Here is a 14,537-nt window from a genome sequence, read left to right as displayed (position 1 = left end):
ACACACACACACACACACACACACACACACACACACACACACACACAAACACACACATTCAATTGCTTTGGTTTGGCAATCATCACCTCTGTTCCTGCTGTCCTTGAAAGACAAATGTGGGGAAAATTATGAAAGGCAGAGCCGAGATCTCATCCACACATGTGTGTACGTATGTTTACATATGTTCACAGACATAATAGGATTTAAAATATTATGTTAAGTGGTAAAAAATACAACCTGTCAAACTTAATACAGCAATGTAGGTATAAAACAGTCTTGTGTGTATGCATGATTAAACACAGATCCAGATCCAGATGCACCAAAATCTCCAGCTCATAACCAAAGAGAAAGGACGCCTGGAGCTTTAAGAGGTCTTGTCCCGCCCCCAGACTTCTCCACTACTCAACCAGAGTAAACTGGTTTGAGGCATTCTCTGGCTAAGCCCTAAACCCTGGCACAGCTCCACAGTAAGTTTTAAGGCATGCGTGCGCGTGCACACACACACAATTAGCTTTAAAAAAAAAACTTTACTCAGGAGTCAACAAACACGCAGTGAAGTTTGGTTCAACTCTGAAAGCCAGTACCCATGCACAACACACACACACAAATGACTACTTTTCTCAAACATTATAAACAAGGGAAAAAAATAAAGTTCAATAAGTGGCTGAGCTCCCACGCTGATGAGAATGTGGTGGACGGGGAGCAAACAGATCACAACGGAATGTGCTAGATATCTCTCAAAGAGGCAGTCTGTGCACTCCACAGTGATCTTCACTAAAATATGTTGGTTTTCACTCCAACATCTCACAAGAGAAGTTAGAAGGTCTCTCTGTGTGTGTTGGTATGTTCTGAAGACAATGTGGACAAATGGAAAAAAAATGTTGTGCATAATTACAAACTGACTGCATCACAAAATGCAGAAAATAATATTACCACTGCTAAAACATGCAGAAGAAAGGTGGATAACACACACACACTACAGACAAACATGATCACACACGTACGCACAGTCTGGACAGGAGATAAAGAGATAACAAGATTAGTTGTGTCCTGTTTCAGTCGTTAGCCTTGTTTTCAACGCTAAGCAGGGCCAACTGAGGACACAAGCTATGATTTATGAAGCTCAGTCTGTTTCTTGATAACTGTGTTGTTCTGCTTGTTTTATTTTAATGCCAACGTAGAGAATCAGCTTGAATGTGGAGATAAAAAATGTTTAAGGTTTTACGGATTGTGTCTGGATTGTAAATGGTGTGATTTACTAAAAGCTTATCACAAACTGCCATCCACATCTGCCCTTTGCTGTGTTCATGCATCTACAGGTGCAACGAATTAAGGGGAGAAAATCTGGAAAGACAGCTAGGTTTTGAGTTGAAGCCAGCTACAGTTTAAATGTTAAAATACACACACGTGCATAAAAAAAACAGATACCAACCCACACCAGACCCCCATTAACACCCACCCTTTCAACCCAGCCTGATTTCCTGACATTGAGCATTTTCCTTCCTCTTCTTCCCAGAACAACTGTGAAACTTCATAGTGACTAAAGTTTTACTACATCTGGTGTAGATTTTTGTGTGTTTGTGCATGTGATGAGCAAAACAACACATGGGCATGTTTTAAAACATCTTTTTACACAGGGCCAATCACTGATAGACTTTCTTTTACTCATACCGACAGCAATGAAGCTTATTTTTTGCTGTTCTTGGTATGATTTTGATATCAGTGTTTGCACCAGATAGCCGACATCTACCATAAAAACAACCTAGACAAATAACAGCCCTGCCATTGCTGTTTATTGCTCAGTCCAATAAACACCCCATCACTGCAGATAGTCTAAATGACACAGTTTGATCTTTATATCTCTTCACACCTGCCTGAAAAACAATTTAGAAGTCTTTAAGTTGATTGGACTGAGAAACAGGGAAAGAAAAAACTATGCTGGGCACAGTAAAAAGTCTGTATATTCTTATAACAAGCTTAATTTTGCAGCAACTGGGCTTGCCTTTTTTTAGCATACAGAAAGAGGCAAAAGGGGAGCTTTAAACAAAGCTGCTCTGTGTGTGAACGATGTATATTTGGATTTGGGAGGGCAGTGGGTTTTTATTTTTTATTATAATTTTAGCTCTCTAAATCTAGATGTTTACAAAATTTCAATTTAGCCTATATGCGGTGCACTCACAGCATGACGTACATTTAACAATGGGATAAACATGAGGGTCACACGAACATATGAAACGCAAACTATGTGGTAACTATGCTGTTTTGTAAGGCGATACCATTAAAGCTGTGTTTTCTGAAACAGTTACCGTACTTCAACTGGCAAATGGGAAGTCTTAATCCGCTTTTACTGAATTTGCGTATGCATGTGTATGTATGTCGTGTAGCATTGACACACTTAAGTACATGCACAAACAAAACCATACACTCAATCGCTCACACCCACACACTCAACACACACCCACTTACCTTCCTTCCTCCCTGAATTTGTATTGGCCTTGACCGGGGCCAAGAACACACCTCTCTGGCAGCAGCAGAACACATGGGCCAACTAAAGTCAACATGCCAGGTCCAGGCACATACTGAGTCTACTGCTTCGAGCCAAACCAAGGAGCAAGAAGAACAACAAGCTCAAAGAGAAAGAAAGGAAAAAGCAAAGTCCGTCCAACTGTGTGACAGTGTATTGTGTGTTTAGGTTTGTAGATGATTAGCATTCAATTCACAGTAGTTAGCCAAGCTACAGCTAAATATTATATGGATATACAGTATGAAATGTATACACTACTGTGTACTATATTGTACACTAATCTTATTTTAACTGCATTTTTACTGTAGTTTATTGTTGTTGTTGTTGTCTACTGTTTTGTTGTCTGTACTTTATATGTTCTGTCTGGAACAGGTCCCTCTTGTAAATGAGTCCCCGTGGCTCAATGAGGCTAGCCTGTATAAATAAAGGTTGAATGAACAAATCCTGTGCAGATAGTTTTCAACTACAGGTCACATAAGGACAGCTGGAGCTTGATTCTGCAAACAGTGTTATGATGATGCCTAGTTACTGTCTGGCACAGTCATCCACAACCCCTTACTATAGTGAGCCCTTTGCTGTTGCTGAGAAGGCAACTGGGCCTTCCCTCTATATTTAACTCACCACCTTTGCCCTAGTTACCAGTCCAACAAATAGACCCATGATCTGACTGCTCAATGGTACACATTCAGAATAAGTCCACTTAACAGTGCAGGCAGACTACCACAACATACACATACATACTTAAAACGAAAATAAAACATGGCAGACCACAAAAAACTCCCCAAATATATTGTGATCATCAGTGGTGGATTGGACTAGAACTGGTTTCCTTCTAAAGTTGAACTAATCCGGTTTCCAACGTTGTTGAGATGCATGCTAAAATGTGAGTAAAAGAATGTAATGATTTTTAAAAATCTTTAACATTTCAAAGTGTGGTATTTGCAATGATTTAATGGAGCTGGGTAATGCTTAACTTCCAAGGAAACTTGGTTATTGCCTAACTGGTGTTTAAGCGACAGCAGGTGGAGTGGTAGCTACTGACATATGCTGCCACACCCACCTTTTTCCTCACAGCTGGCATGACTTCAATACCAGGTTAGATGACGGTTTTAGAAATATAGTTTGTGAAGGATTTAAAATTCATCAACATTTTGAATTTATCGCTACTAAGCTTTTTTTCAGGTATATTATATATAGCATTACTGTATTAACTTCATCAATTTGTTTCAGATTTGTTATTCAGTAATTCAGATATTATTCACTTTAAAGCCAATTCAGGGTTTCATTGATTACCAGACGGCATAGCTTGTTCTTTTGGCATTGAGAAAAGCATATAGGAAAAATAATGAAGCTTTAATTTTTTTTTATTATTATTATTATTATCGCCTGCCACAGGAAGGCAAAAGTGGGCAATAATTATTTGTCCAGTGTCTGTGCGTGCACATTTCTCTCTGTTACCACGCAGAAACATGCAGAAAGTAATCACTGGAGGTCAAATACTGACCTACAATTTGGTGTGGTAGTAGTTGAATCTCACACATATTTTGATAAGAGATTGCGCAAGATCTTTGTTTTAAGTGTTTTTTATTTAACTATTTGAAGTAAACTCTCTGTCTATTGCAAAACATTTTATGGGTTTAATGAAGCTTTCTAGAAATAATCCCTGGATGTACCTCTACACGTGACACCTAAGATTGTGCAAAACATTGTTTTCTTTGACCGAACGGGTACCAATTGGTTATTCCTCTAAATAAGATGTTATTAGTTTAAAACTCTGGCATGAAAGGTGGTAGGTGATCTGCATTAACAATAAATTGAAAAATTAGGTTTGTTTTTAAAGTTATACATATTGATAAAGTTGTTTTAAGATTCTGATAATGAAGTCTACCTTTCTTGTATAACTCACATTGTTCAGTTAAATATGAAGATTACTGGTAGACAGCAGACAGCTTTTCTTATTATATATATATATATATATATATATATATATATATATATATATACACACACACATATATATATATATATATAATTTACAGTAATTCTGTAATTCTACAAACACATTGTGATACAATATATTTTAAAGACACTATTTGGTTTATGTTGTTTGAAGTCATCAGTTCCCAACCGTGGTCCTTGAGGAACACTATCCTGCATGTTTTAGGTTGTTTCTCTGCTCCAACACACCTGATTCAGGGAGTTAATTACTTCCTCAAGTTCTGCAGAAGCCTCTTAATCACTCGTTCATTCAGATCAAGTATGTCAAAGCAGGGAAACAACAAAAACATGCAGGATGGTGTTCCTCAAGGACCACGGTTGGGAACCATTGTCATAGACAACACAAAATGCATATCTTTTTTTTTTTCTTCTTCAGAAAAATAACATAAGTTAGTTAGAAGGTCAACATAAATGTGGTAGGCAGATGGCAGGACTTCTGTTAGACTTTGTTTAAATATAATTTTAACACTGGTTTTCTTTGTGCCTGTACACAGCCTATTATTTCATCTTGACAGTTGCTATAAATAATAGCACCTATTCATCTGTTCAGGTCTTGTGATCAACATGATCCCCAAAATCAACATGGAGGTGCATTTGTATGCCTCTATGTGTAGAGCATGCATGTGTGCTAGCTTCCTAATATCCAAAGCAGCATGTGGCTTAGACTAGCAGAGCAGCTGGTGTCTGACCTTGGTGGTTAAATTTTAAAAATATGGTTACGTAAATAAAATCAACTATCAAACACTTCTCTGTTAGAGTCAAGAGAGAATTCACATCCATCGCACACCACCTTTTCATGAGGCGTTTTTTTCCCACCCATGTTTATATCGCTAATGAACGCAAGCAAATGCAAACGCGCACAAGGACAGCGATACGCAGACAAAAATACAGGCAGTGTTTCCATTCATACTTCACCTTAGGCAAAATCTTTTGTTAGATCTCAAAAACACTTTTTTCTTTATTCATCACTCATCCTTGTGTACATTTAAGAGTAAGAGAGACTAACAGAGATTCTATCCACAAACCCACAAAAAGTATTGTTAACCAAATATTTTTTGTCATGTGTTCAGATAGGTATAGCTTTTTCTTTTAAAGCCTTTGAGCTTGTTCAAAGCTCTGAGGATCTTGACTGCCTGTGGCTTGTTTATATAGATGAGTCATTGTATGTTATGTCAAATCATAACAAGTCAGAAATGAAAATACAAATGAAGACTTGGAGAAAAAAAAATCAGCCTTAATGCAAACATGCAAAGTAAAGAAACTGCCTGGATAAGGAAGATGCTGTCAAACTGGAATATTCTGTATAGTAATGACAACTGAGGCTAATGGAATTGACCAAGCTGGTGTTGCAGCCTCAAGCGTAGCCCCGCCCACTATTAATATAAAACCCACTTCTCTCAACCCTGCAGTCCCCCTCCTCCCCCTCATCATCCTGCTTCATCTCCACGGTATTATGTAATGTCATCTGTTCCTCTCTCTCTGACTTCCTGTCTGACTGCGGGCAGATGGTAATGATTGACAGTAAACAGTTCACCACTGATCCAACACAAGCAACTACAGCTGTGATCCCTGCTTCTGTCCACTCTGCCTCCTTCCAGGTTTCCCGTTTTATATGTATACATCATCTTTACAAAAATTCAGGACCTAACACTTTGTGACTAGAAATGTATTTATACAAAAATATGGGTATGCATGGGCAAGTAGTGTTTTCAATGTGCATACATGAAGTAATGTTTTCAGAAATCACTCATTACTGTGAGGTCTCTGAACATGTTGGCTCCTTTCATAAGCCCGAGGGCTTTCAACGAAGCAGGGAGGGAAAGGCTGTAAGGCAGGAGCCGTGTCTCTTTAATGTGGGCTGTGACTGTAGTGGCTATTCAGTCTTAGCACAAAAGCCCTCTCTTTCTCACTCTCGATCCTAGAATGCAATTTGTATCCTGGAGACATTCACAAACAGCTTTGTTTTTGAAAAATGATAGGAGATGTACATGAAGCAAAAGAATATATATGATTCTCTCTGTGGTATTTTGTTGAGTATGTCACTAACTACACATATTTCACTGTCACTGCAAAGTTACAGGTCAAACTTTAATAAATAAGTTAATCCATGTAATGTTGCAAATCCCACATGAGAATTATAGTGTTGCTTTTATCGCACATTCTTTTGTGGAAAAATGTTGACTCAGTACAGCAAACGATTTACTGATGACATCCATGCCATGGACATGTTGTGTGCAAACAGTGAGACATGATGTAACGTCACATTATTATATCTGCAGTGTGTGACCTACTAAAGAAATCTTTAAGATAAGTTAGAACATTTGTCACATTATGCAACACAGAAAGTAACAACATCTAATGTTTTTAAAGTGGCATGAACTATGCAAGTCATCTATAAATAATCAGTAGACTCGCACTGTTCATGTCCCCAGACAGACCACAGCACATTTACTTCCCTAACTATCACTTCATTCTTACAAGATTAAATGGTAACTATAACAACTTCCCTTGTAACTTTTGCCACTCCTTTCTCTAACAATGTCATTACAAAGAAAATACCAGGCAGCCTTAAAACGAGTGGCTTCTGTTTTCCTTCTCAGTTTTCCTCTTCTCATCTGAGGCCTGCAAACAAGATAGGCCCTTTAAATCTTATCAAAATACGTCATTCCTCATTACTGTTGAGGCAAGCCACATAAATTAGCTCACATCTTGTTTTCCTTTTTCACATTCTTTTCCTTGTCTTCTATTCATGTTACTGCATTACCAAATAAACCAAACTGTCGTCAGTCAGACTTAAGTTTTGATTCCAAATCTCTTCTTGTGTTCTGAACAACAACTGAACAACTAGCTTCATCTCTGAATATTAAGGGGAAATTAAAAATGCAACTGTGTGATAAAGGTCTTCCTTCTTTTTGTTTTACTTATAGCTCAGAAATTTACTGCAAGAAAGTTGGGACAATAGCACATCACTGACTTTAACACGCTGCTCAGAAACACACACAGGCAAGAGAGGCAAGATAGGCACCAAAACAGAAAGCATGAGATACTGGAGAAATTAGCAAAAATGGAAGAGATCTCTAAACTGTGGTCAGATTTCTTTCTGCAGCAAATCAGTCTACTATTTTGTTGTTGCTCATTCTTGACTTCCTACTCCCACTCTTGCCTGCTCCTGAAATTTGCCCTTCTGCCACCACAAGCCAGAGCAGGCCTTTGCCTGGTTTCCTGTGTTTTGTGAAAGCAAACCAATACTGTTCCAAAGCCTCTCTGCTCTTCTTACTTTCAGAAAACCAAATATCTGCAGGGCAGAATCATTCAGAGAAACACTCCAGTGATTCAAATAAACGGATCAGAATCTGTTCTAGACAGACAAAGTTAGGAAGCTCAAAAATGAGGAAATAACACCCGCAGATTATTCTTAGGAAGTTTTATTTTTCCCTCATTTGTTGAAAGTTCGATTACGGTAGTTTGATAATAACCCATGTGTTAATCTGCTGAAAAAGCCGTGTTAAATCAACACAAACAAATCATACAAAACCTTTAGAATGATCCAGTCTCGGTGGCTGTTAACATGTCTATGCTGAACGGAAACACTGCATTAAGAAAACATATTTTATGTGGACTGTAGGTCTCATTTTATATTATTACCAACCGTACATAACTACCACATGTTCAGGTAATTAAAAAAAAAAGATAAATATAAGCCAGATGTTGATGTATTGCTTAAATGATGATGAATGAAAATAAACTAGTACAGTAATATTAATTATACAATGTCAACCAGCAATATACCTTTTAATAATGTAAATGGCTTTAAAATGTATTAACTGATAAAGCAAAACAAAAAGTATTTAAAATGTAATTATCAGATATGTTGTTCATTCATTAACATACATCATTGTGCGAACAAGTAGAGCATTTACCAATAATGATCTGAAAATACAGGCGATTTAGCTTAGGGGTTTATAGGGGGGGAAAGCAATAAGTCACCCTGTGGCTCTATTAGTCTTCTGTCAACAAATGCTCAACTCTTCTCAACAACATACAATAATCACAGACACTATTGGGAGTAGATACAGAAATCTGTTTCTGTGTGAGCCTTCCATCCCAGCAACAGACAAGTATTAAGATAAATGGAGACAATAAGAGCACATTATGGAAAACTGGAGAGGTGATGATGATACAAATGAGCAACTTCCTACAAAATACGAGTGAAGAGGCAGAAATTAGGCTCTTTACGACAGTGAGGTTATAAACTCCTCAATGTGGGCAAACTTTTGTTACTATGTAGAACGAAGCTGAAACACGCTTGCTTGATTTCACTTGGATGTGCTGAAACTGGAAGCGTTTGTTGTGTCCTCTTGTGAGAGTTGTGCACTTTCTAGCAAAGCCAAATCCAGACCAACAGACAGATGGGAGAACTTGCTAGGCCCAAGTCTGACAAAATAAAAATAAAAACTTTAATGTGAATCTTGTGTGGTTAAAATGTATCATCTGTAACAGTTTGGTCTTGTAGTTTGAACCTCTTAAAAACTACCAAAAATATTGATGTGGGGATTCAACTGAACATATATTTGATTTTTTTATATGTCTTAGTATTTTTCTGTTGAGATTACAGAACAGACAATAACAAACAGAATAAAGTTTTTTAATTATGTCAAGGCACCATTTTAAAAGGTCAAAAATTTGCACATGAACCAATTTTTATTGAAACAAAACTAAATTTTGTATCCCCTTTCTCTCTTCTAGCATCCTTTCCTCATCATGTAATTATGGTGAGCAGAATGCTGGGTAAATACAACCTACTGAGACCACGATGTTGAATCTTGGTTCAAACTGGATAGAAGCAGATCAGACGAGCAAAGAACAGCAGAAGTGGTAGAAGTCAAGAGTGGAGCTCTTCTTGATCTGTTTGCAAGTTACAAAAAAATGCTTGTTCAGTTAAATTAGCCATGGTATGACTACATTACTGATTTCTGTATTAAAGCTAAACAACCAGAGAAAGGATGTGATCTTTTGAAGTTTTAAAAATGTCAGTGTGGGTAGAAATGCAAGTGAATCAGAGGACAGTCAAAGTGAAAATCTCAGTAGTTTCAGACCCCAGAACAGCTATGGGGGATTTTGGGAGGGTTTTTTTGGACAGCGATCAGTACTTTACTTTGCACCTGAGTGAACAACTTCACACACTCTGTGCTTTGTTCAGCGGCATGTTGGTGCTGGAGCCCACCACCACTAAGATTAAATTAGGATACTTTTTAACTTCCCCCATGACAGAAAGCTTAACCTTCTCTTGGCAGCAATGACTTTCCAGAGTGTACCCAACTTACTGAAGAAAAATCATAAATACAGTCAAACAGATCCACATTTAGTATTTATTTGAATGGTTTTTTTTTCCATAACAGTTTTTTTTTCCAATTAAATGATCATAACAATTTCTAACACAGTGTTTTCACTGCCACAGGATCAACAATCTAAAGTCGTTTTTAAATGAACTACTGGGACATTTTAAAAGAAAGTTTTCATTTGAGCTGAAAATACAGTGTTAGATCTTTTTAAACCTGAATATAGATCAATGTTTTGTTTCAGTTTCACTTCCACTATTTTTGATGCATCTGTCCAATTGGTTTCGTTTCAGAACTGTACTGGATTTTTAATGTCGTTTAGCATTTTTAATTTTAAGATTTACCAGTTGTGTGTGTGTGTGTATGAGACAATCTATGAACAAACTGTAAAAGGTATACAATGGTTGTAGACTTTGGTAATGGTTCTCCTGCCTACTCAACAGTTAAAAAAACATAACTAAGAGATTTTGTTTTTGTCTGTACATTGAGAAAGACTGAACTGATTACACAAATACATGTTTCAACCTTTTTGGACCCTTGGACTGATTTTTTTTTTTTTTCCAAAGGCAGGACAAAAATGGATTATATACAGTGTCTGGGTGGTCACCTAATAGCCTGTCTACATGTTGACAATTTGTGGCTGAGCTTTGTACTGTTAAAGATAAAAAAACAAACAGCCAGGTTTAAACTTTCTGTTCATGACGTTGACAGCCAAGTATTGAAACACCTATATAACATAGGTTTAAATGAAAAATTAAAAAAAAAATGTAGCTAAGTGAAGTTACAATGTTCTCTAACTGACATATTTATACCAGCGTATGTTTATGTTTTTGTATATTCTTACTCTTCATATTTCCTTCTACTCTAAATAAACAAAATGTGTATTATTATGAGATTTAGGAGCAGCATTTTATCTTCCTTACTGCCTACAGAGCAGACGCTCGTCTGATGGACTAACAGGAGCTCAGTTCCAAAAGCCCTTTATTAACAAGAACTAAAGCTTATGTACGTCTGCAGCAAATCCTTACTGCTGCTTCTCCAACTAAAAGCTTTGTTGACAAACAGCTTTTCAAAGCATTACTGCCACCCCCTGAGTTGGAGTGTGATCTAAATACATAAACACGACTGTGACATGACTGAAACGTTTAAGATCAATCCAATTTAAAATTATGGAAACTGAATAGTTCAAAGATCTTTCAATAGTGTGTGTTTAAGACATTGTCAGGATTTTCATTTGCTCCAAGGACATCAAAGGATGTAGTTTCTATTACAAAAATGCTTTTTTTCCCCTAAGCCTTTAATTTAAAAATGGATTGAAACACTTCAGTTATCATCTCAGTGCCTAATTTTAAATTCATTGCACTTTTGTACAAAACATACTAACAATTGTGTCAGAGTCTTCTGTTTTGTTGACCAAAGGGCACAGCAAAAACTCTCCAATAAAGTAGTTTCCCAGGAGAGTTGAGAGCAACAATTACCGACAGGTTTTTAAGTGAAACCTCACTTTCTTCACTTTGATTTCAGAAATTAATGTTTTTGTGATGTGTGTACTTTTTATTATACCCTTTTACAATATAATTTTCAATGTTTTGGACTTTCAGTCCTTGTGGAAATTTCAGTCCAGGTCAAAAGATCAAAATGACATGTCTGCACTAATCAGAGGTAAGGTGTGACCTGAAGTTGGTTGATCTCAATCTTTCCTAACCCTGGTCCTTCAGACACTGTTATTAAATGGGTCCCTGCTCCAACACACCTGATTTAAAGGAATGAATGACCTCAGCAGCTTGTCATCAAGTACTGCAGAAGCCTGTTAATGACCCTTCAATTTAAACCAGGTGGATACAAGCCGGGAAGCATCTAAAACATGTAGGGCAGTGTGCCTTGAGGACTGATATTAGAAAACAATGAACAACCGATAAGTTAATGCATAAAAATCATTACGGTTAAGGTTAATGTTAAAATTTGTATTGGGTCAGTTTTTTTTGGACAACAAATAGAAGCTTGTGTGTAATAAGAGTATATCTGGGATTAAATAGAATAACACAAAAAATGTGTCTATTGTATAACTGGTTGACCGCTTGTCTTGTCCTGGCTGTCGGCACCATTTGTTAAGAGGGCACGAGGATAAGTCGTTCTTCCAGCCCACAAAGCCCTATTGTTAGGGACATGCATGTCTAACACACTAAAGGGCACAAACAGAAAATCTGTAGGTTTGTAGGAGCTTGTAAAGGACAGGGCCCACTGGTTCTTGCAGGCTGGGCATGGCGGATATTATTTTTCAATATTTACTTCCTTGAAAAGACAGTTCACTGATGTAGTTTTTCTAGCGCTACAGAATATGCTCAATCAATGCAGTGCCTTCTGTCTGTTTCTTAACACTTATTTACTGAATCACTTTCTGGCACAAGCACTTAGACAAGTCAATGTCCACACACTCCTCAACATAAAATCAATTGGACTGGCACAAGTTCAGAGCAGCTCTCTCCCTCAACCTAATCAAAGGACAGAATGTCAATACCCCATAAAACAGTGAGATCTTCAGTAGCTGGCATTTACTAAAGAAACTTCTGCAAAGTTTTTAGGCCCCAAATACTGTAATAAGAAGCTACAGGTAGTTGAGATACTTCATAGGCTAAATACTGACAGTAAAAGTGTGAAAGAGGGAAACAAAAAGGAGCAGGTGGAAAAGGCACTCTAATTATAGATAAAATTAATACGCATAGATAATTTTGCATTACTAAGGTGTGATTCTGTTACAGTAATCTAACAGAAAATAAAAAATAAAAACACTCTTAATTGACTTCACCAATTAGTTTTACAAACCAATTTTTAGTTAGTGAGGTGTTCCCTAGTTTCATCCATTTAAAATCAGAACACTGAATTTCACCCCGCCATTAAGAGTGCATTTTATAATATAATAATAACAATAATAATAATAATAATAATACATATAATATTCATAAAAGATTTAACTAAGAGTAAGAAAACTAAACTCAGGAAGATAAAGACTTTTAGTGCATTTTGAAAACAAACGTTAACTGAATTATTATCAAGCACTGCATGAAATTTAAAGTGAGGTTTGAAAAAGTTCAGTCTAGTCAGGTTGGAGTGAATAAACAAGCTCACAGTGTTTTCAGCAGGAAGCAGTGTAGGCTAAAATTACAAAAGACTAAATCAAACAGTGAAGTAGGGCTTAACTGGAAACAGGAACAATAAGGATCACTAAGCTTGTCTGTAGATAAAGGTATGTTTTATCCATTGATATTTAATCTATCAAAAAATAGCTGATTGTTCATGTGACTTCAAGTGTTACTGTATGTGTGTTCTCAAAATTGAGTTGCATGGGGTATTTCCATCCACTCTGTCATTTTATTCTACTTTTTCCAAGAACAACTTGAAAATGTACTGTTTGAAATGTTGACAGAAAGCAGAATACTGTATACTTCAAATTCAAAAAGGCTTCATGTGAGTCATTAGGAATATGTTCAAGGATGTAACATAAATATACGTCTTTAGAAAATGTTCCTGATGTGTCCTGAGGTCTATAATTTAAAGTTAAAATAAATCACCTACTATAGCTAACAGTGGGAGAAAAAAAAAGTGCATTTCTAAATTAACCTATGGCTTCAGAAAATATGTATATCTGCAATGTCAGGGTTAATAAAAACAGGTGAATATGCAACTTTTTGCCTACTTAATGAATACATACAGTCACTGAAAAGCTGTATAAGCTGAAAAATATTCAACGTTGTGTACAGTGTCAATGTTGGGTTAACAATGAAAATGGCAGATTAGGACTACCAGAACTTCTATATGATCTGTCCAGTGAGAGCATTAACTCAAGGGCTTTATCCGCTCTGGATTTGAAAAGGATTTAGCCACCCTTCAGTTGAAGGAAGAGGACAAAAAGCAAAGCAAAACAGAAAATAGAATGAATTCAGAACATTAAAACAGATTACAAAACGGGATAAAGAAAAACTAAAACTTAAGTCAAATTCCCAGCTGCATTTTTATGCCTCTATCGAGGAAATCAAACAAGTGTTGAAAAGATTTTCAAAAATGTTTTTTTTATGTTTCCATGCGTTTCACTGGCTGAAAGACGGCAAGATAAGATATACCGGTATTAACGACAGTAATAACAGTTGTATGGAAGATAAAAGAAAGGTTTAGAGAAGGGAAAAAAGAAAGAGTAGCAGCTGGAGCCTGGGGAAGAGGGGGAGTGGTGTACAACAGCTGCTGGTTGGTATGAAGACTTCAGCTGGGTAAAGGACACAAAGACTGACTAAAAGGAAGAAATGACAGTTGATTGTAACTAAGACAGAACAGGAAGTTTTATATAAACAGTCATCAGTGTGGGTGATGGAACGATGAAGTATTTTACTACTGCAGCAAAGGAGCTGCTCAGTTGGCGCTTGCTTCCAAGATAATTTCAATTTATTTTACCGATTATAAGACATCTTGCTGAAGGAATGACGTACAGTATGAAAAAACTACATGTTTACAATTAAAAATGCAATGAAATATTTTCAGTCATCATTATACTGTATATACATCATACACAGAAAAAAACTATTTCTACAAAGTATATATGTACTATGTATATATACATATATACATATATATATGTGTATATATATATATGCATATATATATATATATATATATATATATATATA

General features: G+C 36.5%; 1 protein-coding gene across 1 annotated transcript in view; it reads right to left on the bottom strand.

Annotated features, from left to right (window-relative positions):
• slc2a4rg (SLC2A4 regulator) overlaps positions 1–14,537 on the bottom strand; it is a gene marked incomplete in the record, with an annotated part of 33,954 nt that overhangs the window by 12,036 nt on the left and 7,381 nt on the right.

Source organism: Nematolebias whitei, chromosome 11 (genome assembly GCF_014905685.2).
Source record: "Nematolebias whitei isolate Nwh7 chromosome 11, NemWhi1, whole genome shotgun sequence".
NCBI classification, from domain to species: domain Eukaryota; kingdom Metazoa; phylum Chordata; class Actinopteri; order Cyprinodontiformes; family Rivulidae; genus Nematolebias; species Nematolebias whitei.
The sequence above is the reverse complement of the archived record's forward strand: the minus strand, read 5'-3'. Positions and strand labels throughout refer to the sequence as shown.